At 40.4% G+C, this 27016-nt stretch overlaps 1 protein-coding gene and 1 long non-coding RNA gene across 11 annotated transcripts in view; both read right to left on the minus strand.

Moving 5' to 3' along the window:
• The window catches only part of auts2a (activator of transcription and developmental regulator AUTS2 a), a 1176696-nt gene that overhangs the window by 199245 nt on the left and 950435 nt on the right, over positions 1-27016 (minus strand). The window lies entirely within an intron of this gene.
• On the minus strand, positions 18181-19399 carry LOC140491418 (uncharacterized). The gene is made up of 2 exons (XR_011963305.1): positions 18649-19399; positions 18181-18532 (listed from the first exon to the last, which is right to left on the minus strand). It is a non-coding gene; the product is annotated as an uncharacterized lncRNA (long non-coding RNA).

Raw genomic sequence — 27016 nt, forward strand, 5'->3', positions numbered from 1 at the left:
AATATCAACATTTTACATGAGCATACAATAATCGTTTGATGCCTAAATTCAGATCAGCTCACTGATAAAATGGAACCAATTTCCCACAAAATCCTGAAAGCCTTAAATCAAGTTTCAATAAATATTAAAATGTTGATTAGTCACAACTCAGCTTGTCCTGAATTAATGCACAAACTGTAGAATTCAGAATCCATTTTAATTTGAAGGTGGTGTTTACACAGTCCTGTGTTGTCAGGAGAACACTGTTCTATTAATGACATTTTTGTTAACAATCAGATCCATTAAACTATCAACTGCAATTACCAGCATCTGAACCAGCAAGAGAAATCAATCAACAGTATCAACATTGGGTTTAAATGGATTAGCTGGCAACTTTCTTAAGTCTACGCTTCTTTCTAATCCTCCAGTTCTCCTTTGTTTCCACAGAACAGTTTATTCAGCTAGAATGTGAAGTAAACCGTGCTTGCAGATCACTTTGTCAATGCTGATAGCTAATAGGTCCTCTGTTAAAACCCAATGCTTAACAATCTGAGGTGCTCAATTCACACCCACCAGCATTTTTGCCAAAATCACCAGCGTGCAATTTAACACTGTGAAGCTTTGGACATTAGCAAGATTGTAAATGACTCAATCATTACTTGCCTGCATTGCCTTTTAAGTTGACCAAAGACATCTATTTGGATACTGATTAATTTAACTTAATTCAGATCTCTACTGATCTGAAATGTCTGCTAAAGATAATTGGGGTGAACAAGGTTGTCCTACAACATCATGAATGAGCTTGACTTGCCTCTTAAAGTCAACCTTGTATTTCTGTCCCTATCTCAACAATGTCATGAAAAACCTGACAGACAACAACCTTTGTAGTATCAAGTCAACAGGATACTGTTACCAAGTATGCACTTAAATCAATCTTGTAATGCCCAGACTGCAGACACATACCAAACCTGTGAACCCAGAAGCTCAGTGGATGGATAAGGTTAAATTACATGGCTGGGCTGAGATATGACAGGTGGACTTCAATGCGGATAACAGAAGTAACACAGTCTTTAACCCAAAATGATCCTAAATGAAGGGGCTGATGCCAAAAATGAAAAGTGATAAATTAATACCCCTGAAAGGAGCTGGTCACTGTGGAACAGATATTGAGGCATGCATCTGTAGAGCATTGAATTACAAGTCAGAACAATGAGACTGCACAAATCAACGCTGAGACAAACCCTGGAATACTGTGTGCAGGTTTGGGTGCCTGATCTCAATTAGAAAGAATTCAGGGAAGAATCCAAAAAGATGATTCCAGCCTGAGGTAATAAAATTCTGAACAAAGCCTATATGTATTTTTAATGATAAAGTGACAGTAAATGGGACTTATTGTGGACAAGGAACACAGCACCATAGGAATTACATAAATCCTGAGCAAGTTTACAGATTAGAGAAGAGAATTTTCTCCCAAAGGACATGTGGAGCAAACTGCAACAGAAGATTGTTGATTTGAGGATCAACCGATATCCTAAAATAGCAGCTGGATTAATTTCTATTAAGAAACAAGATTTAAGGTTATAAAGCTGTAACATTGCTTGATTTAGTTTCAGATGACATTACTGCAAAATGCTCATTTAGATTAATTTGAGTCCAGTTTCTACCTGGTGTACACACAAAGCTTACTCTGGCTAAAATTATAAACGACAATTTCTGTAACTGCAATCAATGATGAACTGTCTCTTGTGACCTCACTACAGTATTTGAAATAGTTGACCATGTAATTCTTGTCTATCATCTATCCTCCATTGTGCAGCTGCATGGATTACCAACGCATTGTTTCATTCCTGTCACATGAATTCATTTCCACAAGTGGCTTATCTTTGGTTATCTTCTCTTTTTCATGTGCATCTGTTGGCATGGGATCAGTTTTCACCTGCACAAAGTGTCAGCAGGCAGCTCTACATCTCTCATAATTCTCCTGATCCCACAACAATTTCCTTGCTGTCAGAATGTGCATCCAATATGAGGCTATGAATCAAAAGTTCTTTGAAATGTGTGTCGAAAAGACCAAAGACATTGTTTCTGGTCTTAGAGGCTGAGACTATCGCCCTCTCTGACTCCATGCTCAGGTTGAAGCAAGTTGTCGGAAATCTTGCTGTCCTCTTTCAATATCTCTCATCTATTAACCAGGTTGCTTATTTCTCCCTCTTCAAAACTGTTCACCTTTACCTCTCCTAAACACTGGTATCCTTATTTGTAAGACCATCAGAAAGAGAGATTGGAGTGGACCACACAGACCTTCAAGTTTAACCGAGCGTTCAATATGTTCAAGCCTGAACTGCTGCATCATCTGGACTTTTCCAACCCTAGCTCCATTTGCTTTGATTTCCTCAGTGTTCAAGCATCCATCAATCTCACTGATACCTTTAGGTCAGTGTAGCTAGTATGAGCTGGACAATGGGCATGCCTCCAAGGATTACTTCTACTGTTGCCTCCTTCTTCAGGCATCCCTATCTGAGCTGAAGAAATCTTTCTTTATCTCTTCCTCTATTAAGATTAGATTTAGATTAGATTACCTACAGTGTGGAAACAGGCCCTTCGGCCCAACAAGTCCACACCGCCCCGCCGAAGCGTAACCCACCCATACCCCTACATCTACATCCACATCTACCCCTTACCTAACACTACGGGCAATTTAGCATGGCCAATTCACCTGACCTGCACATCTTTGGACTGTGGGAGGAAACCGGAGCACCCGGAGGAAACCCACGCAGACACGGGGAGAACGTGCAAACTCCACACAGTCAGTCGCCTGAGGCGGGAATTGAACCCGGGTCTCCGGCGCTGTGAGGCAGCAGTGCTAACCACTGTGCCACCGTGCCGCCCACGGTCGAACCCAGAGCTGGATCTCCGGCTAACGGATATCAACGTTGCTTTTCTGTAGCATATTGTACAGCAGGCCACCAGGATGCACAACTATCTGACAGATTTTAAAGGGGTAGTCCTCTCAAGGGGCCAAGGCATTGAAATCACCTTTTTAACAGGCTCAGTACTCAGTGATAGACCCCACCTGAAGGTGACCAGTCTTATGTTGAGGTTATGGTCCTGTCTCTGGTTTGTACTGAAGAGTTAGCAACCATCTCCTTGATAAGTACCAGTAGACAGGCACAGAGCCAGAATCTAGGACCAGAAAGCTGTGAGACACAGTCACAATGCAAATCATGGTATCTTCTGGGGAATCATGCTCACGTAAACATATGCAGTCACAAATGAAATGGTTTTCTGTTTATGAAGTTCCCTAGCTCCAGCAATGGTACTCTGAAGGTGGCCTGGGTGCCACCCATCATACCTCGAACTTGTGAGAAGATAGTAAAGGAGACAAATCCATTGTAATCTGAATCTATGACATCACAGAGCAAAGAGTGTATCCATGACAGAGATGGGTGGGTCAGCGGATGTAGCTTGGGCTGTGCTGCACAGTTTGACAAAAGAGCCCTGAAAGAGCCAACTGCACAGACACTGAGGGCTGCAATGAGTTTGACCACAAAACAGCATATAGACCTATCGGTCAAGACACAAGTGTGTCTCCATCATGACAGAGACATCTGCAACCATTATCCCCGAGTATCCCACAGTTTTCACTGACACAATATTCCGGTCACGATGAAGTGATTTATCTCGTTACAATACCTTCTTCTCTCAAGGTTATATCGCACCCTCCTCCTTGCTGCTCTCTCTAGGCACTCTGCCTCCTGATGTCCAGCTACACTGGCTCTGGCTGCAAGATGCTGCCACCACCTTTTTCTACATGTGGGCATTGAGCTGGCTAGTCCACCCTGTTGCCCACTTGACTGAAGTCAGGCACCAGTTTCAGTCATCTTTAGTTTTTCAACTGCTAGTTTACACAATGTTACACAAGGCCCTCACACCTTAAATCAAACATTCACATTTATTCATGTCTCCGTTACAAAGTCTTGATTGCCCATTGCTAGTTGAAGCCATTTGTGAAGGAAAAAATCAGATTTAAGTGACCCAGCCAATTCCTAATTGCTAAATGCACACTTTCTCTACCGAGCAAAATAGTGCCTGCAAGAAATGTGGCAGAATTTCTGGATTTGGTCCACCATTTTACAAGGTTCATAGAGCTCTAATGAGTTTGTGCGATCTCATTGAGTAGTGTGACACTCCTAAATTTTTGATGTGAATATACTGTGAAATGTCAATATGTCTATCAATCTGAATTTTGAATTTCTTTGTCGTGCATTCTTATATGAGAAATGTACAGCAATCATTTGTAACCAGATATTTTATCTCACTGCAAAATTATATTTTCTTTATCTTTTCCACTCTGTAAAAGCTAAAAATTTAAAATGCTATCTAATCAGGAATGCATTACATAATGGCATCATACTCATGAAACTCCAATTACACCATTAACTGAAAGAACAAAACCCAAATGTTTGATAAATGTTGAATTGACATTCTAACCTTGCAGTTTTCTGAATGATTAGTTTCCTGAGTGTCCCCAAGAGTTATAAATCGACATTTTCAATCATAATAATCTCTAAAGTTCCAAAATCAATCCTCACTCTGTGGTGCATTAGTTAATCTCAGCTTGAGGAACAAATACAAGTATTGTAGTTGGCTGCTCAGTCCTGGAGTAGGAATGGGAGACTTGGCTCAGCTTCTTGCTCTTAATTGCTATTCAGAGAGCATTGATGGACGAGACTGGATATGAGATCAAGTAAGGCCTGTACTAAATGATGAAGTCCTCTACAGTCAACGTCTATTGTCAAGGTTCACACAAGAACGAAGGTCCCTTTGACAAGATACCAGAGGTTATGCAGCTCCATAGGAAGTCTGCACCCAGAGAAGTGGATACTTCAGCACAAAATAAAAAGGAAAAATAAAGGTGACACATTTGTTGTTGACAAAGAATGTGTACATTTCAATACATTGCATTCATCAGGACTTTACAATCTAAATTCTAAAACAGAACGTATCGCTTTACGAATGCTGCTTTTTCGTAATGTATTATCCATTGTGCCATCTGTTCCTTCTTTGATTGTCACCAAACTTTGTTTTGATGGGCTCTGCTATAAGGGATCACTGCACTATAGCTAAAGAGAATACAAGCAAGTTACAGTTTGTGGTTTTGTTATAGTCTGCTACTTGATCAAAAAATTAAGTTAAATAACCTGACAGTGACTCTTCCCTGTTGGCTCAATCAGGAAGTGAAATATCATTATGTAGCACTGGAAGCATCAGGTTAGTCCACTCCCTTGTATATTCTGATAAATCTGTTCTCAGTCAAAATGCCAAAAAAAAATAGAATTAGCCCTTTGAGAAATAGAAAGCAAAATTCATTTCTAATACCTAGTATTTTGTTTTTGCATTCAATTCATGGGATATTGTCTATCTTTAATTGCTCTTGAGAGGGTGACACTGAGGTGCACCAGTCTCTCTCACATAGAGAGAGCTTCAGGATTTTGACCTAGTGAAAGTGATTGAAAAGCTAGTTTGAGAATCAAAGGGGAATTTGCAGAGGGTTGTATTCCCCTGCATTTGATGAACTAGTGGACTTGTATGTGCTTGCACAGATACATTGGATGGGAACAGAATCGGCTTCAGCTGTGAGGTTCCAATGGTTGATATATTTCATTATTGTTCAGTTGCTTTGAGTGAATACACTGGAGGATGTCAGCTCCTTGTGGAATTGCATCACAGCAGACATCACTCTCTATGGAGGAACAGTTACTTTCAGTTAAAAATTTAATCACTGTAACTCAAGAAATGTGCACTTTGATACAATAACTGCCAGAGCACCATATTTTATAAAAATATCTAAACATAACTATATTTGTCTGGTGTCAATGAAAAGCAATCATTTCAAGAAAATCATCCTAAATGCTTTTGATTTTGTGAGATGAAGTTGAAAGGATTACACTCTCAACTTCTCACAGAAAGCATTTTCTTTTGGCATTGATGTTGAGATGTGTTTAATCAGCTAGCAACATAAAGGATTAGTCTCAGTCTATTCCCGTCAGCGACACAAAACTAGCCTGAATTCAGCAGCCTCGCAGTTCAATGAAAATCGGGTTAATCGTGTGGAAAATGTTGTCGCCACTTTCATGTAACTCACTGCTTTTGCCAACCTTCAGGTTCAAACCGTCTCGACAATAGAGATGGCTATTATTTTTACTCACAACAGGCAGTTCCAGTTAATACCAGTCATCACTTTTTTTTCTGCAGTTTTGTTCTGCTAGCTGTTGAAAACAGTTACAGGGAAGAATTGCTTTGGCCGCTGTGTGCTCTTCGATTATAAATGTGTTGAAAAAAAGGTGTTTGAATTCCACTGTACATCAACATCATCTTCGCTCTGGGTTTTGACAATTTGTCTCTGACTATTGCTAACAGCAGCCAGTGCTCATAACTTACATTTGTATGGTGCCTTGAATGGAGACATCTGCTCCAAGGCATTTCATGAGATTATAACCAGATGACCCTGGGACTGATATTTGCAACGAGTGGGTAAGGCATATAGAAAGTAAAAATTGCAAACTGCAATGAGCTACCAGGTTCCTTACATTTTAGGCTGAACGGCTAATTATTTTGCAACAACACAGATTCTGTATATACTCCAATTTACGACAAAAGGATAAAGCTATCCATATCCTCTATTTTAACAGTGTTATTAGCCAGATATAGTGATGCAACAGCAGAATGCGTAAAGTAAGGTAGTATTTATCTCAAGCTGCATCAGAACTTTATTTTCCACTAATTATTATAATTATTTCAGGATTTTACAAAAATTCCTGTTATCTCACTTTTCTGTGTCGCATTTGTACAGGGCGTCATACAGTGGCGAGTACAACCACAGAAAGACAAGATACCGTGGAAGACTGGGTCTGCGAAAGGCTTAGAGAGGCAGTGTCACTTGCTTGCCAAAGCTGCCATATGTGCTTACGAACAACTGTGATGATTTGGAAAATGGATTGAGTTTCAGCACGATCTCTACATCAGCACAATGAAACAAGAAGAACAACCTTTTGCGTGGGAGTAAGCATCTTTGAAATTCCTTGTCACCTGCACAGCTGTAAAACTCACAATGGGCAGGTCATTTTGACTGGTGTCAAAATCAAGCTTGCAAATGCTGCAGTTAAGTCTCCTATTGCACTTGCATTACAAAATCAATTTGAGAAGCTGTTCAGTAATCCTGCAAGCTTATGCTGGACGTTTACATTGCAACTGGACTGCATCATTTGTTCAAATGACAGAATGTGCAATCAACTGTACACCACGATTTCTGACTGCCAGGCATCCTCTGAAGGCCAACATGGCCCTATGCATGCCAGGGATTGGAAAGCTATATTAATGACCTGTACAAACAGGCTAAGCAAACAACCCACCAGCTGCCCTAAGCCCCATTAAGACTCTTCTCTGGAAACACAAATTTAAAAACAACTCTACGTTGCCATTTGGAGGTAGCAGAAGTAGTTTCCCAGCATTGGCCTGCATTCTGCCATCCCAGTGATAGGGAAATAATGTCATTCTGCTTGCATGATCAAAAGAAACCCTTGTACATTTTGGGTATAATACTGGCATCACTAGATATATTATCAATTTAATGATATTTTAAAGAACCATTTTCGTTTCAGGTTCTGGAGACCAATGCATTAAAAAAAATGACAAATACGATGGCCATGTTAAATTAACCAAAGCTTGCTTCACGATATTCAGCATGGCATTTACACTATGTGAATAAGCCCACGGGCCACTGAATGGGTTAATCTTCCATGATACAGAGCCAACAGCTTCCTTATGCTATGTTATGGCAGGTAGAAGACTAATAACAATAAATTACACTCTGAAAAATCTCCAATATGCTTGCGTATGTTGCTCACAGCCCAACAGTGAGAGACAGTGTCTCCAGGCATCTGAATGTGACATGTTTAACTTATTGCAGGGTCTACAGCTATACTGTCGCAGATGAAGTCTGTGGCTGCAAGTGACTAATATATATTATTTATGGTACTTATAAAACAGGATTTGCAGTAAGTGTTAGATAATGTTAAATGTTGTCATTTGACGAGCAAAAAATAAACAAAAAAACTGTTCTCATTATTGTATTTATCAGAAAATTCCTACAAACACTGCGGTTCTCTTCCAAGGGGGAGAAAAACCTGAATAAACATTAAAGCCTTTCAGTCTTGCTTGTGCTGTCAACAAAGAGCAATAAAATAACAATAAGTGCCTCAGCGTGATGTGTTTGACAGGACTCCCCTCTGCTGCAGATCTTTTCAATTCCAGCTTGCAGGTAAGCTATATAATCTCTTGCTCTCCTGGGAATTCTGAATCCGATGACCTCCGAAGCCTCACAGTTGGATGGATGACCGGAGATTTGTCCCGCTCATCATCAGCTAATAACCATTTGAGCAGAAGGAGATGACTCACACCTGCTGCCCAGTGTGGGGCGAGACCCGTCTCCAAAGTGAGTGGATCAATGGGGGAAGAAATGCAGACAGCGACAAATCCACTCCTCACCCACACTAGAATTGCAAATTCACAGCCTTGCTTGTCGCTCATTAGTTCCCTAAAAGGCTCTGATTTGCCGCTAACTAGTGCCTCAGCTGCTGTCTTTTTTGATTATTGTTGCTACGTCCAGGAGCTGCTGCTGCTGTTTCTGTAGGCTTTGAGCTTTCAAGACGAATGACGTGCAGCTGTGGGGATTGGAGATCAGCGAAAGGTTTGGTTTTAACAAGCCCCCTTTTAATGGCTTACTCACTCATTTCCTTCTGGACATCTACAAAGAATTGATTTAACTGTTTCATTAATAAAAATATTCCTTGACACAATTTTCCAAAGCCAAGTCAGGTTACCTTTTAAAAAAATATTAAAATTGCACTTTTGATTTGTAACAGGCAATAACAAAATGTCTCAATCTGCAATATATATAAAAAATGATAGCCTCATGGAAACTAAGATAATTGATTGCCATCTGGTTCATAGCTTGGATCGTTCCATTCCCCACAGTGATCAGCATACCTAAGAGGCAACAAGAGCCATATTTGTTTAGCTGAAGGAATATTAGTTGTTAATGAATCGAAGTCACGATGACGTCCAGTGTACTATTGCTTGAACTGGTAGAGCTAGTAATTATGGTGACAATCCTGAGTATGCAGGAATCGGTTGAAAAACATCAAAAACCTGGCTGGAGTAAATGCCCTTAAACAGATCCTGCTCATTCCAATTCTCTTTTATCCTAGTTGCACTTCTAAACATAAGTACAATCTTAAGTTTAAATTCCAAGCTGGGCTAAACTTGGCTGGTCCAGCACAGCAGCAGGAGTAGGTTGTTCAGGAGGTGAATTGTGACCATTCCAGATTCACAAGCCTTCCTTTCCTTTCTATCTTAATAACAAAATAGAAATATGGAGCACAGCCAAGTTTTTACTTTGTGGCAGAGCTGGATGACAGAATCGTAATCATAACAGTTAGGATTTGGTTGCAATACATTGAGGGGCCATTTGCTCATCTCGAGTTTAACGACTTTACAGGGATTCATTTATTAAATATTTACAGCAAAAAGAAATTGCTTAATGGCAAAACTAGTCTGTAGATAGTTTATCATGACTTGGTTCAGTGCCAGCTGTTTTCTGTGCTGGAGCACCCATTGAAGAACATGACAGATGGTAGTTAGTTAAAACATTGAGTGCTAGCTACACATCATGGAATTTAATGCCATGACGGGAATGATTTGTCTCATTTTTATACTTTTTCTTGTACTGTGTTCAGCACAATAATGCTGCACATTATTAAAAAGTACATGTTTGGGGACCTCTAATAATGTAGCTCTTGATAAGCTGAATGATGACTTTTGTATAACAGAACAAGAACATTCTGTCATACTATATACAAATTCACACTCATGAAAAACTCGCATTTATACAGGTTCTCCAGGCATTCTGAAGTGCTTTACAACTAATGGAATACTTCTGAGGTGCAATTATTGTTGAATTGTTAAGGAATGCAACAGACAATATGCACAAAGACTCCACAAAAAGCAATATGGTATTCTATTCAACAATATCGTCCAGGGAACCAAGGAGAATTCTCTTGTTCTTAAACATCATCCCACACTATACTCCATGTGGGCAGCCAAACAGGGCTTTAGTTTAGTGTCTCATGTGAAAGACAATGCCTTCAGCAGTTTCACATTGCTGGAGTTCAGTGCTGGATGTGCCAACCTGAAGTTCTTTTGCTCAATTAAACTTGGACTCCCAATCCTTTATAGACAGTCAGAGCAAAGTTACATTTATATGATAATTAATTTACCAGTAATACTGAGTGGTTATTGAACTAATAGTATGCGAGATTTAGCATTGTGGTTGGAATCAATCTCTTGGCAAAAATAAGACAAAGCAGAAATGTTTATTTTTGCTTTTTTTCTTTAATGGGATGTGGGTGCATTGACAAACTTAGCATTTTGTGCCTTAAGTTAACTGCCTTTGAACTGAGCAACTTTCCAGGCCAATTCAAAGAGAAATCCATCTCCATTTTGATTTAGCCCCTTCCCCCTCTCCATCATCTTTGATGGTTTGCATTGCCCTTAACAGACTTTGCATGTAGACTAATTAATCAGATAACCCAGGTAATTTACTTGTGGTGGTTAATAGATGAAAAACCTCACTAGCGATTTGGTGATGGGGATTAAAACAATACAGTTGTGTGTGTAAGATCACTTCTGGATACAAAGGGAAAAAGGTCAATCATATTGTTATGGGTTTGGAGTCACCTGTAGGCCAGCCAGGTAAGGATGGCAGCTTTGTGAATCAGATGGATTTTTATAAATATCAATAATAGTATCATGGTCTCTACTATGGAGACTAAATTTTTATTCTAGATTTTACTGTCTGAATTCAAATTACGTCAGGTGTCACAACAGGACTTGAATCCAGGTCCCCACAGCATTAGCCCAGGTCTCTGGATTATCAGTCCAGTGACATTACACAATGCCACAATCTTGAGTGTGTGGTGCTGGAAAAGCACAGCAGATCAAGTTGCATCTGAGGAGCAGGAGAATAGACGTTTCAGGCAAAAGCCCTTCATCAGGAATGGTGCAAATTCTGCTTTTGCCTGAAACATCAATTCACCTGCTCCTTGGATGCTGTCTGAACTGCTGTGCTTTTCCAGCACCACACTCTTGACTGATCTCCAGCATCTGCAGTCCTCACTTTTGCCGCTGTCACTATCTCTACATGTTACAATGAATATTTACATCCATATTAAGTTGACAGAGAAGTATCGGTGCTCAATGGTGCAAGCTAAATAAAAAATATATTTGGATATATCTAGAATTGTTGCTCATGGGTAACTGAGAAGATACACATTTTTATACAGTCATGTCATTGTTCTATATAATGCATATCATATCAAAACCACTTAAAGTAATTAAATATGTAATTAGGCTTTTATAAAAGAACTTTTGAGACTTTTAATTATATTCCACATCTCTGATTATATTTTCTCTGAAAGCTTTACAAGGTTTTTAGTATTAGATACAACTATCATTACCTTATATAAAAAAAGACGACAGGTTATATAGTATGTATGATGAGGGAACCACAGAGGCAAAGTTGAGTAATTCTGAATTTATATTGTTACTGGGATAACAATGGGATATTTTCTATTGTAAAGCATGCTGTCCGAGATACAGTAGCATTGTGAAGGAGCATGAAGTTCTAGTTGCAGAGGATGAGTGTGGCAGCACTGAGCAAGTCCAACTGGAGTACATACAAGGCTGGGAAGTATCAGTAAAGAAATGTTGGTATATAGGAACATTGAAAGAACTCACAGCACTTGGGTAGTATTGAGGGAGGCCTGGAGTTGCAGAACTGTATTGCGTGTCCAGGAATAATATGGCCAGACCCAGTCTCGTGGCAGCTTGAGTTTCAGCCTGTAGCTAGTGTTTGAAAATGAAATCCACATTTATTCCAGCTGTTGACAGTATTTCATCATGTATTGAATTTTAATTTTTGTTTACATTTGTAATTTGGTTCAACTTGGGCTTTCACGAGGGCCCAGTGCAAAAAAGCTCAAGATTTTATTGAAAAACGATTTCATTCAAAACATGACAGGTTTTCACGTTGCGATACAAACTGATTTTTAACATGCCACAGGCGACAAAACCTGCTCAGTCTAGGCTATGGTCAGCAGCTGTCGATATGTTATAGCATCGTTACTAGCTGCAGGCTAACACGTTGCCCAGAGGCAGCAGCTTTTCAGGACTCCAGCCTCAAGTTCAGTGGTGAAGGTGTTCACCCAGCCTTCCAGCAGCGTTCTCATCAACCAAGTGGATTCAAAGAAATCTGATTCTAAAGGGCATTGTTACAAATCAAATCTTGGAACTGGAAATGCTTATAAGGAGGATGCATATGGAATTAGCTCATTTTTACTATTCAGAGGTATCAGAAGTACAGTGCTGTGATAAAACACAACAACAACTCATGTCTCATTATTTCTACAAATAGTTCAGCATAAATGGTAACTAAATGATTCATTTAATTGATATTAACTAGCTGGAAATCAGTTGTATTGTGTGAAGGCAGATAATAGTTAAACATTAACATGCCTGCTTCATCACAAATGATGTGAGTGTCCTTAGTCTTTGAAAGCTGCAGTTTCCTTATATGAGAAATGCCTATCATTATGTTGATGTTTTATGAGTGACAAACATTGTGCAGCTGCAGTGCTCCAGAGGCATGAAGATGTTCTGTACAAAGTGGAAGAATCCTATTATCTATCAATATGCTGCTTTCCCCGTGTTGCTTTAACAACATGGGCCATCATATACATTTGAATGTTATATTGTGGATAGCAAAACTATACAATTTTAAAAAAACAGACAACAGCAACAGGAGAAATCCTTTTTACAACTAGATATGAAAAAAGTCAGTGTTTGGAACAATCAATTATTCCTTTCACTCTAAGAATGTTTAAGTTTCTGCTTTGTCCATGAGAACAGACTGCCCGTTTTCCGACATGATGTGGATGACCACACTTCGGAAACCCCATCACTGGCTGGGCAATGTTTTCAGACATCCCATGACCATGAAAAGCACTACATAAATCCAATTCTATCCACTATCCATCTGACACAGGAGAAAAGGGCCATGATAGGTTGGAATATGATTCCCTAGAATTCCCTACAGTACCAGTAATTCGCATCTGATGATGCACACAATAGCACACCTTGAAATCTTTACCTGTGCCAAATGACAAGTGATGATGATCTGGCTTTGGCACAGGTAAGAACTGAAAAGGATCAATAGACAATAGGTGCAGGAGTAGGCCATTCTGCCCTTCGAGCCTGCGCCACGATTCAATATGATCATGGCTGAGCATCCTTAATCAGTATCCTGTTCCTGCCTTATCTCCATAACCCTTGATTCCACTATCCTTGAGAGCTCTATCCAACTCTTTCTTAAATGAATCCAGAGACTGAACCTCCACTGCCCTCTGGGGCAGAGCATTCCACACAGCCACCACTCTCTGGGTGAAGACGTTTCTCATCTCTGTCCTAAATGGTCTACCCCATATTTTTAAAGCTGTGTCCTCTGGTTCGGCACTCACACATCAGCGGAAACATGTTTCCTGCCTCCAGAGTGTCCAATCCTTTAATAATCTTATATGCCTCAATCAGATCCCCTCTCAGTCTTCTAAACTCAAGGGTATACAAGCCCAGTCGCACCAGTCTTTCAGCATAAGGTAGTCCCGCCATTCCAGGAATTGACCTCGTGAAACTACACTGCACTCCCTCAATAGCCAGAATGTCTTTCCTCAAATTTGGAGATCAGAACTGCACACAATACTCCAGGTATGGTCTCACCAGGGCCCTGTACAGCTGCAGAAGAACCTCATTGCTTCTATACTCAATCCCTCTTGTTATGAAGGCCAGCATGCTATTAGCCTTCTTCACTACCTGCTGTACCTGCATGCTTACCTTCATTGACTGGTGTACAAGAACACCCAGATCTCTTTGTACTGTCCCTTTACCTAAACTGATTCCATTTAGGTAGTAATCTACCTTCCTGTTCTTGCCACCAAAGTGGATAACCATACATTTATCCACATTAGACTGCATCTGCCATGCATCTGACCATTCACCTAACCTGTCCAAGGTCACCCTGTAATCTCCTAACATCCTCCTCACATTTCACCCTGCCACCCAGCTTATTATCATCAGCAAATTTGCTAATGTTATTACTAATACCATCTTCTATATCATTTAATATACATTGTTGAAAGTTGCGGTCCCAGCACTGATCCCTGCAGTACCCCACTGGTCACTGCCAGCCATTCCAAAATGGAGCCGTTTATCACTACTCTTTGTTTCCTGTCAGCCAACCAACTTTCAATCCAAGTTAGTACTTTGCCCCCAGTACCACGTGCCCTAATTTTGCTCACTAACCTTCTATGTGGGACTTTATCAAAAGCTTTCTGAAAGTCCAGGTACACTACATCTACTGGATCTCCCTCGTCCATCTTCAGAGTTACATCCTCAAAAAAATTCCAGAAGATTAGTCAAGCATGATTTCCCCTTCATAAATCCAAAATTGTATTTGATGGATGGCTCAGGAATCTGGTAAAAATGAAGTTTAAAAACTCTATATTGCAACTTGAGATTAATCCTATTTGTGAATACAGTTTAATATTATACATTATATCAGGTAAATTCTGTCATTGTACTGAATTTTGGAATACTTTCTTAATACACGTGAGGCTGAGATTTTTGAAGGAAAAAAATCATGATTTCACATATCAGCAACACTGCAAAGGTGCTGAACTTTGAACCTTGAAAGGCACAAATGAACCAGAAGAAAAACACTTACAACCCATTTAAGCACATTAATTCACTATCATGTCCCAGCAACACTCAAGAAGAATCAACAAACTATAGTGTTTGGCTTGTCAATTTAAATTACTGCTTATAGTAGTTTGACAGCAAATATTTATTAAGGAGAATTGAGATATAATAAGTAAATAGGTTACCAATTAAACTTCAAGCCACAACCTGTCTGACAACTTAACTGAGCATGGTAAAGATTTAATTGGGGACATTTTACTGAATTATTGGAATATATTCATGAGCAAAATGAAAAGCAAAATACCACATTTTCAAGTTATTACTACATTAAGAATGTATGAGCAAAGTGCTCTTTTTATTTGTTTACAGGATATGGGTGTCACAGACAAGACCAGTACTCACTGCCCACCCCAAACTGCCCTTGAGAAGTTGATGGGAAGCCATCATCTCGAACCACTGCAGCCCGTGTGGCCCTTTGCTCTGCCAAAATCTCCAATTCATACAGTAAGGAATGTAAACACAAGATCTTTCACAGACCAACCTGAATTACGTATCTATAAATCCCTCACTGTCGAAGTGCATTTAAAAAAAATCTTAACATTCATTACAAAAAATGCTTTTTCATGAAGTGCACTCTTTTATGAAAATTTGAACAGCTGATAAGTACGCAGACAAGCATTAGACTAAGACTAAAGCCAACAATTAAATTCATTAAATATTGCAATGGTTTCAAAAAAATATTTAACTGTGCTTCTGGATGGTTCTAGTGGATTTACTAACAATGTAATTCTCCTATTAAACTGTTTTAGATCATACATATGGAATTGGGATGATCACAAGTTTCTGGTCCATCAATAGAAAGATGTTCAATAATTTACTATGACAGTGAATTGGGAAATTGTGTTTCTGGTGGCATGTGGTAAACTGAATAGCTCTTTGGAAATTATTAGTAAAGTACAAGTCTCACACTATGATTTGGCGCAGTGACTGAAACAACCTTTACATATCATCATGGATGATTGTAGTTTAAAGAATTGCCTTTGAATTACTGAGTGATCAAAGCTTCAAAACAATGAAACTCTTTGAACCACTCCACATGAGTATTACAGACTGTTAAGCAACATAGCAGTTTTACCCCGACTGTCCCCGATATATAAGATGTGAAAATAATATCTGTAGGCTGGTGCAACAATGATAAAGTCCTATGGTGAGGCATTAGCTCAAACTGAAAGTATTGTGTGTCCGGCAGGGACCTACCTGGGCTCTCCGTCATTTGAGACTGACATTTTAATAGCGCCTTACCAGAAGCCAAGCGCTGTTTGTCACCAAGAGTGGCACTCTACGGGCAGACCCGAGCTGCCTGTCATGTCAGCCTTGGAGGAAGCAGCCCGTCCTGACAGACTGAGCAATAATTTGAACTTACTGCACCAAGCCTGTGGGACATCAATGCCACGCTTTATCTTCTTCATTAAAATACACTCAACAAAAAAAAATCCATTTTCCTTTAAAGTCCCAAGAACAGATGGAGCAAAATTAATTGCACCATCGAGTCCCGGTAGACAACATCAGAATGGCTCCTCTTTCAAGTGCTCATGTGTGTTACAAAGTACTCTTCGTAAAAAGCAATTACTGCAACATTCCCTTATAAAATAAAGGTTGCTTTAATGGCCAATAAAAACAGGCTTCAAATTTTTATGAAATTGGTCTCAGAAGAGTACTGTTATTTCCAGTTCAAAGACTCCACAAGCTTTGCTGTCTATACTGAGGTTTGAGATCTTCCAGTAGATTTCTTTCATTGCCTGGATTCTATATTGAATGTTTCCTCTCCGATAGCTGCTGGTAAGGATAAACTGATAATATTCAGTATTATAAAGGAGCTAGTAGACGAAATGGCACAGAATACTGCCTGTGCAAATACCTGAATAAATAAACCCACAGCTCAGCTTCTATATGCTTGACTGTGCCATGAGTCTATGTTTCAATGATTAATATCAACACAGTCTGCAGAAATGGATGTCTATTCATTCCAGGCTTGTGAACCATGTACATTTCTTAGTAAGTAATTTGTTCATTTAGTAGGTATAATCTTAATAAAATACAGCCTAAAATCTGATATTCAATAATGCTGAATTTCAGGATGTTTACAGAAATATCTGAACCAAAGGACTTATCATAAATCCTCTAATTTTTTCCTTTTGGCATTATAGAATTATGACATTTATTGTATGTAAATGTAATGCTTGCAATTCGCATGTATCAGCGTGTGTAGTAAAAAGTCTTTCATTTAATAAAAATGTATGGTTCAGTTAAAAAAATACAATAGGTCAGAGAAACAGGGTTAATGCTGGAAGAGATTACCAGTGAGCATATCACAGACTTTCTGGTTGAAGTCCACAGTTAAGGCTTCTTCAGGTCCCCTGTCTACCACTCCCTTCCACATGCACAAAAGGAAGAAGGTATTAAAAATTAAAAACTGATTCAAATCAGCAATGTCCTTCAGCACTGCTGCGGTTTCACACTTCCACAAGACTGAGCTCAGCAGGGAAGCCAAGGGACTCTTCAGAGCACCTCCATTAAAATCAGATCAGGTCCAGCATGTCAATCTTAAAACATCAAACATACTGCAATTTGTTTGGCAGATGCTAATCCCATAGCAAAGCACGAGGTGCTGGTAGTGGTGGGGGTAGGTGAGGGGAGGGGGGTTTCATCTTTAGACCAGCAGAGCTGAAGACAGTGCACTCCCCCCAACTGCTCCATGCTTGTCTTTAATGAGCTGCCCTAAATGACAGCCTTAATCACTGCCTCTGGCCAGTGAAAGAGCCCATTAATGATAAAAAAAGAACTGAGAACCATTTGCATCAATCAGCTTTAAATCACTTTTTATGATAATGCATCCAAGCAGAGCAGATAATCTCCAATGCCTCTTGCATGATGAAGTACCGCTGTACTGGCTGCTTAACCCTGACCGCCATATAGTAAATCTTTTAAACTCTATCTTTATTACAAACAATTTTTTCCTCTCCATTTGAACAGCCTGTATAGGAAGAGTCACAGTGTGATTAGCGAGGGCTGTGATTAAAGCTTTAAGGAATTTCTTCAATGTACTTTCCAATCCATTGTCAAAATGATGAATTATTAGTTGTCAGGTTGTAATTTTTTCCCATAAAGTCATTCTCCTGACACTCACGACACCGCTGTTGCCAGAAGTGCTGCATGTTAGAACCCAAAACTGAGGAACAATTTTATTTGGTCAGAAAAAAATGTAGCTTACAATGCATTTGTTCAAAATGAAGGTTATCATTCAATAGAATTAATTCACTGCTACAAATCATATGCAAAATCTATTCAATTTATTTTCAATAACGTTTTCAGTAGACAGCAACAACTCAGCACTAATATATTGGTGTTATTCAGTCAAAGGAGGTTATAGTTGTGATAAGCTTTTTGAAATGGACTTTCCTGTCAATGTTACAAGCAAGCATTCATTCTTTTTGGTAAATTCACTGCAATTGAAGAAACTCTGAAAAGCAACATCCCTGTAGTAGAAACAGTCTACATTCAGAGGTTGGGTATTTCTGAGAAGTGCTGTAACCTTTTCTCACTAATATGAACAGTTATTCCTCAGGCACAGCGCACCCCACGCCTTTGATCGATGCCTTTAGCTGCAACAACACCGGACATGGTCCTGACAACAAATCAGAGAGAGCTGGATTTACGGAGAACGGCTGGGCATGCTTTTTCTTTCAGGGTTTACATGCGTGTTAAAAGAAAACACTGATTTTAGGAGGAAGTCTGACTTACCACTGAAAAAGAGCACTGAATTTCTCAGGTCCCAGTTTATATCCCAAGATCTCGATCGAACTGACAGGCTACAGACACAGATTTAAATTTTAAAAAATCCAGACACGAACAGAATCTCCCCTGACTGTCAGAAGTGACAGTTTGTCTTTTTGTTTTCCTCCCCCAGTGGTCAGCCAGCTATGCCAATGATCTGGAGTGAGACTAGTGAAGAAGAGCAAGCGAGGCAGACACACCGGCAACAACAGAAAAAATCCTCTTTGGTAAATAAGAGCCTTCGCGAGTGAATCGTGGAGACAACTGTTTTCAAACTGCAAGCAGGCATTAGAGAGCCTCTGTAGGCAGCCTGGCTCCTTCTTCCACACAGCGGTTCCTCTCCAGCATGAGAAATTTCCCCAGTAATCCCCAGCCACACAGATGGTAACGCTTGTTATTGCACTCCCTGATAACAACAGCAAGTCAAATTTAAGCCAACAAAAGGTCGCCTCGTATTAGTCTACTCTCTCCCTCTCCACGGATACACCTAATTCCCATGATAAGCTGCTCTGAAACTACAACTGCTCATCCTCACAGCACTCGCGCTCAAATCCTGTTCTGCACTAAGACTCTAAATCTGGTTGGAGCTAATTTACACTGCCACAGATCACAGAAGACTGGAGCTTTTCAGCGCCTAGACCAGATCCATCAAACGCAGAGACGGTGATCTCACTCCAAAATAATTTGTGGGATAACAAAGAATTAACAGATGACACAGTCGGGGAGGAGGTGGGAGGGTGGCTGCTGACTGGGCAGGGGAAGGGGCTGGGTGGAAGGGGGTAAAGGGTGGGGATGACTGCTATGTCTGCAGCCAATCAGCTCAGACAAAAGGGTTGGGCAGAATGGATGGAAAGCTGTGTTTAAAGAAAAGGAAGGTTTCACATGCACTGCAATCTAACAGCGTAGTAAATTTGTATTTCATGGATTGCTTCTGCCTCACACTCTTCAGTGCAGTCGGCCACCCAATCAGATTGAGGCAATGTGTAGAGTTTCGCAATTCTTATTTGTCTTTGACTATGTCACGGAGCAATGAAAATGTATACTTTACGGAATACTGAAATAAAATAGGGGCTACAAGATGAATGCAAATAACAATTGAAGTACAGAACTGTGTGAAATATTTCTGCAAATGGGTCTCACACGATGAAAATGCCAAAGGGGGGGGGGGAAGGGTGATTTCTGGTGTGACGATTCTGGAGCCCCATTCGTTTGGTTATTTTGATGGCTGGAAGGATTTGGTTTCGCAAGTGATTTTGAAATTGTTCAAAGGTGAAATCCCCAAACTTGGGGCTTCTGCAAGAAAACATTCCTAGAATTCTGATCACATGACATTCTGACCATCAGATACTTGCCGACTTTATTGCTTGGCTGGAAGCAGCAGGATAGTGTGCCGCAGACAGGGAGGGAGGTGTGTCAATAAAGGACATGTGGGGAATGGGCAGCCCTTAAATGGCCAATTAGTAACCAGTTTATTGATGGCCAACTCATTCTGCCAAGGATTAAACTCAAATGTAGGCAAGCCTGTTGCTGTGTGGTATGCATCACAACTCTCGGCCAGCTTATCAACCTGTGGTGGGGTATGAGTTGGGGCTTGCCTGATTCATGCCTTACCTAAGCACTGCTAAGTTCAAGAGGTGATTGGCTCTATTGGCCAGCAGCTCTTGGTAGGTGAGATGTCAGTCGCCCATAGTCTAGGTTCCAGCAGAAGGCACATTGCTGACCATACCACAGACATAGGCCTTCCCAAAAAGAGGCAGTGCAGGCTGCTCACTGGTTAACAAGCCGGAAGGCAAGAAATCCAACATCGCAACAAGGTTCCAACCACAGATATATACAACCATCAGTTTCTTATCCAAATAATTACCATTTGTTCTATATAATATGAGCTACAAGAGATGTATTAACAAGATTATTGAACAGGTGAGGGAGCAACACATCCACGCCTGATCTTCCCGTCTTGCACCATTCAAATATAAAATTCTAACATCATTAGACATTGATCAGAATGCTTCAGCACCCCTTAGCTAGCCAAAGGATTGTTAACTGAAGTGCAAAACCTCTGTTGCTACCTGACTGAAGTACACATACACTGAAAATTAAATTAACTGGAAACCTTCAGTTTACACCACCCAGTGATTTTATCCATTTGCTATTATATCAAACTAAACTCAATGTTCTTCTGAAAGATATTTACACCTGTATCTGTATTAATAAAGTGAACCCACATGTACAGAATCTCCTCTCAGATAACCATTCAAAGGGATGGGTTCCCTGCATGCTCAAGTTTTTTTTATTCATTCATAGAGTTGTAGAGATGTACAGCATGGAAACAGACCCTTCGGTCCAACCCGTCCATGCCGACCAGATATCCCAATCCAATCTAGTCCCATCTGCCAGCACCCGGCCCATATCCCTCCAAACCCTTCCTATTCATATACTCATCCAAATGCCTCTTAAATGTTGCAATTGTACCAGCTTTCACCACATCCTCTGGCAGCTTATTCCATACACGTACCACCCTCTGCGTGAAAACGTTGCACCTTAGGTCTGTTTTATATCTTTCCCCTCTCACCCTAGACCTATGCCCTCTAGTTCTGAATTCCCCGACCCCAGGGAAAAGACTTTGTCGATTTATCCTATCCATGCCCCTCATAATTTTGTAAACATCTATAAGGTCACCCCTCAGCCTCCGACACTCCAGGGAAAACAGCCCCAGCCTGTTCAGCCTCACCCTATAGCTCAAATCCTCCAAGCCTGGCAGCATCCTTGTAAATCGTTTCTGAACCCTTTCAAGTATCACAACATCTTTCCGATAGGAAGGAGACCAGAATTGTACGCAATGTCCTGTACAGCTGCAACATGATCTCCCAACTCCTGTACTCAATACTTTGACCAATAAAGGAAAACATACCAAACGCCTTCTTCACTATCCTATCTACCTACGACTCCACTTTCAAGGAGCTATGAACCTGCACTCCAAGGTCTCTTTGTTCAGCAACATTCCCTAGGACCTTACCATTAAGTGTATAAGTCCTGCTCAGATTTGCTTTCCCAAAATGCAGCACCTCGCATTTATCTGAATTAAACTCCATCTGCCACTTCTCACCCCATCTGGTCCAGATCCTGTTGTAATCTGAGGTGACCCCCTTCGCTGTCCATTACACCTCTAATTTTGGTGTCATCTGCAAACTTACTAACTGTACCTCTTATGCTCGCATCCAAATCATTTATGTAAATGACAAAAAGTAGAGGACCCAGCACCGATCCTTGTGGCACTCCACTGGTCACAGGCCTCCAGTCTGAAAAGCAACCCTCCACCACCACCCTCTGTCTTCTACCTTTGAGCCAGGCCTGTATACAAATGGCTAGTTCTCCCTGTATTCCATGAGATCTAACCTTGCTAATCAGTCTCCAATGGGGAACCTTGTCGAACGCCTTACTGAAGTCAATATAGACCACATCTACATCAAAAAACACAATTAAGTTTGTGAGATTTCCCACGCACAAAGCCATGTTGACTATCCCTAATCAGTCCTTGCCTTTCCAAATACATGTATATCCTGTCCCTCAGGATTCCCACCAACAACTTGCCCACCACTGAGGTCAGGCTCACCAATCTGTAGTTCCCTGGCTTGTCTTTACTGCCCTTCTTAAACAGTGGCACCACGTTCGCCAACCTCCAGTCTTCCGGCACCTTACCTGTGACTATCGATGACACAAATATCTCAGCAAGAGGCCCAGCAATCACTTCTCTAGCTTCCCACAAAGCTCTCGGGTACACCTGATCAGGTCCTGGGGATTTATCCACCTTTAACTGTTTCAAGGCATCCAGCATTTCCTCCTCTGTAATCTGGACATTTTGCAAGATGTCACTATCTATTTCCCGACAGTCTATATCTTCCATATCCTTTTCCACAGTAAATACTGAAGCAAAATATTCATTTAGTATGTCCCCCATTTTCATGGGATGAGTGTGTTGCTGGCTAGGCTTACCTTTATTCCCATCCCTAAATGTCCAGAGAAAGTGAAGAGCCAACCATAGTGCTTTGGGGCTGGAGATACACATTGGCCAGACCAGGTAAGGATGACAGTTTCCTTCCATAAAGGACTTTTGTGTTCCAGATAGGCTTTTCCAGACAATCAACAATATGGTCATCATTAGACGCTTAATGCCAAATGTTTTTAGAAATTTAAATTCCACCATCTGCCATGGTGTGATTTAAACCTGGGTCCCCAGAACATTAGCTGGGTCGCTGGATTAACAGTCCAGCAATAGTACCACTCGGCTGTTGCCTTGCCTCAACCAATAGCATTGCCTTTACCTGTCAGCAGCCTTCATCATTTGTCAGATTTATTTTCAAGGTCAGTCAGATTCAAAGTTAATATGAACTGGTTAAAATTAAGATGACCCCTCCAGACAGCCATGTCACCAAAGCTACCTGGAAGAAGTAAGCCCTGGTGTGGCACTAAGGTAAGGCATTTTATCCAAAAGAAACAAGGAGAATCTTTAAATAATTTTTGACAATAACCACCATTTCCTTGAAGGTGAGCCCAGATGACAACAGCAGCAATGAAGAATCAATTACATGTGAAACATTTTATCTACATAAAGGATAAAGAGGATCCTCTGCTAAAGTACTCCAACCAATTCCTTTAAACCTTGTGAATATATAATTTTTTGTGTCTTAATTACAAGATCTACTTTGAATCCCTGACTGCAAGAAAGAAACTATAGTTTTGCCTTACTGAGTAAGTATTTTTACAGTGCTGCAGCTTAATGTATCAGTTTATTTTGTTGTCAATTTGTATTTCCCTAGTGAGACTTGTAAAATAATATGTCACTTTCAGATATGAAAAGAAGGTTTCTTTTCAATTGAAAACACCAGTAAATATGGCATAAGTTCTAGTACACAGGAGTAGAGTCAAATAAACCAGTGCAAGGCTTAAAGGAAATGGTGGAGTGGGTGGCGGATTCCAATCTCTAATAAACCCCAGCTGAATATATAAAATGCCTGTTGTGCTTAAGACTATAAGAGTTTCTTTTAATGGAACCACACTGATCTACAGTTTTAAAGGATGGAATTTAAGCTGAAGCAGCCAATTAAACAGCCTTGCACAAAATTCTGCCTAACAAATAAAATCGTCAGCAGTTTAAAATTATGCCAGAACTGAAGGGAGTGAGAGATACAATGGAGAGGAGGAGGCCAATGACAAGCCTCATGTCAACCGGTGAACTTCCCAATAACTGCGAACACTGCACTTGGAACAACATCACAGGCCCAGTGTGAGGAGAGTAAAGGACAGAATTGTACACAGGCAGGTACGCCCAAGAACTAGATGTTTCTGTTTTAAATTATTGCGTTAAATGACTTACTTTTAGGTTTCCAATTAAGTAACAAGGTAGCCTCCCCAAGTTGTAAAGCCAGTGCTCACTGGGAAGGTGAACCAAAAATGAAAAATGGGATTTTTGTATTCTTGCAACATTTGGTTGGGTATGAAACAACTGGACAAGGGTATTTTCAAATTTGACCAGCTTTAGCAGGATGCTGAAAGACCACAATGAATAGGCTTAGTATCTTTCTTTCAGATAAAGTGGAAAATAAAACATAAAGGTTTCTATATTCTCTTGCTGTTCAACCATATAAATACTGTGGTTGTATGAGATGATCAGAGGCTGGGAATTGTGCAACGAGTAACTCACCTCCTCACTCCCCAAAGCCTGTCCACCATCTACAAGGTGCAACTTTGGAGTGTGATGGAATTCTCTCCACTTGTCTGGATGAGAACATCTCCAATAACACTCCAAAAGCTCTACAGAATCCAGATCAAAGTAGCCCATTTGATTGGGACCTAATCCATCTCCATTAACATTCACTCTGTCTGTCATTAATGCACAATGGTAGCAGTGTGTACCATCTACAAGATGCACCACAACAACTCAGCCAGCCTGCTTCAATAACACTTTCCAAACCCACAATCCCTACCACACTGAAAAAAAGAGGGCAGTAGTAAGTACACAGGAGTCACCTCAAGTTCCCTTCCAAGCTATACATCACCTTGACATGGAACTAAGTCACTATTCCTTCACTGCCATTGGGTCAAAATTATGAAACTCCTTTCCTGATAGCACTGTGGGGTGGAACTACCATCAATGGACTGCAACAGATTAAGGTGGCAGCTCAAAGCCACATTCACAAAGGCATTGACAAATGGACAGCAAATGCTGGTCTGGTTAGCAATGTCCACATCTTGTGAAAGAGTATAAAAACAAACAAGATTTACATAACATCTATGTTGCACCTTTCTGTCCCTGTGATATCCCAAATTGTGACACAACAATCGTGCTGTGAAGCAGGAACAAAGTAGCTGCCAATTATGCACAAGATCCCACAAAAATCAATCAGATACACAATACATCTATTTTCATGGCATTGGTTTTCTTTTGTGAAGAAACTTTTGCTGGTTTTGAATATTGCAATAGAGACTTTATTGTTAATGAGAGTGGGCAGATGGTCCTTGGAAAAACAGTACTTTCAAAGAACAGGATCTTCGTGGAAGGTGGGATTCTCCACCCAGAGATTTGGTGCCAAATGCATTTCCACCCATACCAGATGCCCTGCGGTCATTTAATGTTTGGCAGTAGTTGATTGGCTGAGGGCAAGACTTTTGCCATCATCTGGGGAAAAAGATGCCCCTCTGGCCAAGTAGCTGACTGGCCAGAGGTTCTGTAGTCTCAGCAGTACCAGGTTTGAATAATAGGCAATGATAGGATGACTGGAAGAAAAGGAGTTAATAGAGGCTGGACTGAAAGTAAGTGCAAGGAATCAGAGGGGCCAGCCTAGCGGGTGGGGTGAGGTGTGGGGAAAGGGGAGTGAGTATGATCTTAGGGGAGCAAATCACTACAGATGCTGGAATCTGTACTGAATGCAAAAAAATGCTGAAAATCGCAATGGATCAGGCAGCATCGAGGGAGAGAGAGTAAGCTAACGTTTCATGTCTAGATTACCCTTCATCTGAGTTTAGGAGCATAGGGGATTCCCCCCAAATAGAGAGCCTCCCATTACTTGCTGCACACCAGCCACACAGTGAAACCTGCTTAAGTACCCATTTGAGTGGGCCTCCTCCTCTAGGAGATAAAACAGAAGTGTGGGCAAGATGAGGAAACTAAGAATGATTAGTGTTTGGCCATATAAGCACCACAACACACCCATCTTCAAACTCGCTAATGTGGGACGACAAAATTTCAGTCACACCTGCTGAAAAAGAATAGCAGACCATCCTCCAAAGAATGTTCTTTGGACCCACAGTTCTTTATAACTGAAGATAAAATTCTTTAATGCTGCAGCTGCTGTTAATATTTTAAAGTACTTTTGCAGCTAGGAAACAGAAAGAAAAGTTTCTTTTTATTAAATCACGGTCTACTGTATTTCTTAGCATTGTACAAAAACACACCTTTTCATTTCACAAACTGTACAGAACTGATCAGCATATAGAAGGGCCCCTAAAATGTTTTAAATGTTTAAAGAAATGCTCCAATACAATTCCTTTAGCTCTGCTGCTCTCACACATTTTTATCCCTGCAGAACTAGAATGGAATTCAAATGAATCAATTTTGCAATGTAAAATGATTCTGTCAAAGAATTTGGATAATAGTACAAGAATAGCAATGCTCATTTGGAATATTTTTAATTGGCTTTTACCTCCAGCAACTTTTCCAAATTAAACCGAAGAATATACCAGATAAGAAGTTCTGTATTATGCCTGAGATCAGTGCTTACCTAAATGTTTCCCATTGTGACTCCAATTTGAGGCTTGAAAATTGTCGTGGGCCCTCAGTGAGAACTGAGGGAGCCAAGGCCTGTTAGAGTGGGAACACAGCTGTTGATCCAAAATCCCGAGCGGCAATTATTGCCTTGGATCTCATGACCCTAGAAATTTAGCTTGTGACCCCATTTGGAGTTCCTAACCCCACTTTTTGGAAGCCTGCCTGAGACCAAAATATCAATAATGTATTGTGCCGGAGTTAAGTGCACAAGGAATAGGAGCAGTAATAGAACATTTTGCCCTTCAAACCGACTGCATTATTCAACAAAATCATGGCTCATTTTTTACCTTCACACCACCTTTCCTGCCCTATTCATTCTCCCTTAATACTCCAAATTCTATCAACCTTTCCGTGTTGAATATACTTATTGACTGAGCATTTGTCTCTGGAATAGAAAATTCCAAAGATTCACAAAGAATGAAGAAATGTCTCCTCACCTCAGTCCTAAATGGCCAACCACTGTGACTGCGAATGCCACTGTGTGTTCTTCAGCCTTAACCAGGTAAAGAA

Source organism: Chiloscyllium punctatum, chromosome 19 (assembly GCF_047496795.1).
Source record: "Chiloscyllium punctatum isolate Juve2018m chromosome 19, sChiPun1.3, whole genome shotgun sequence".
NCBI classification, from domain to species: domain Eukaryota; kingdom Metazoa; phylum Chordata; class Chondrichthyes; order Orectolobiformes; family Hemiscylliidae; genus Chiloscyllium; species Chiloscyllium punctatum.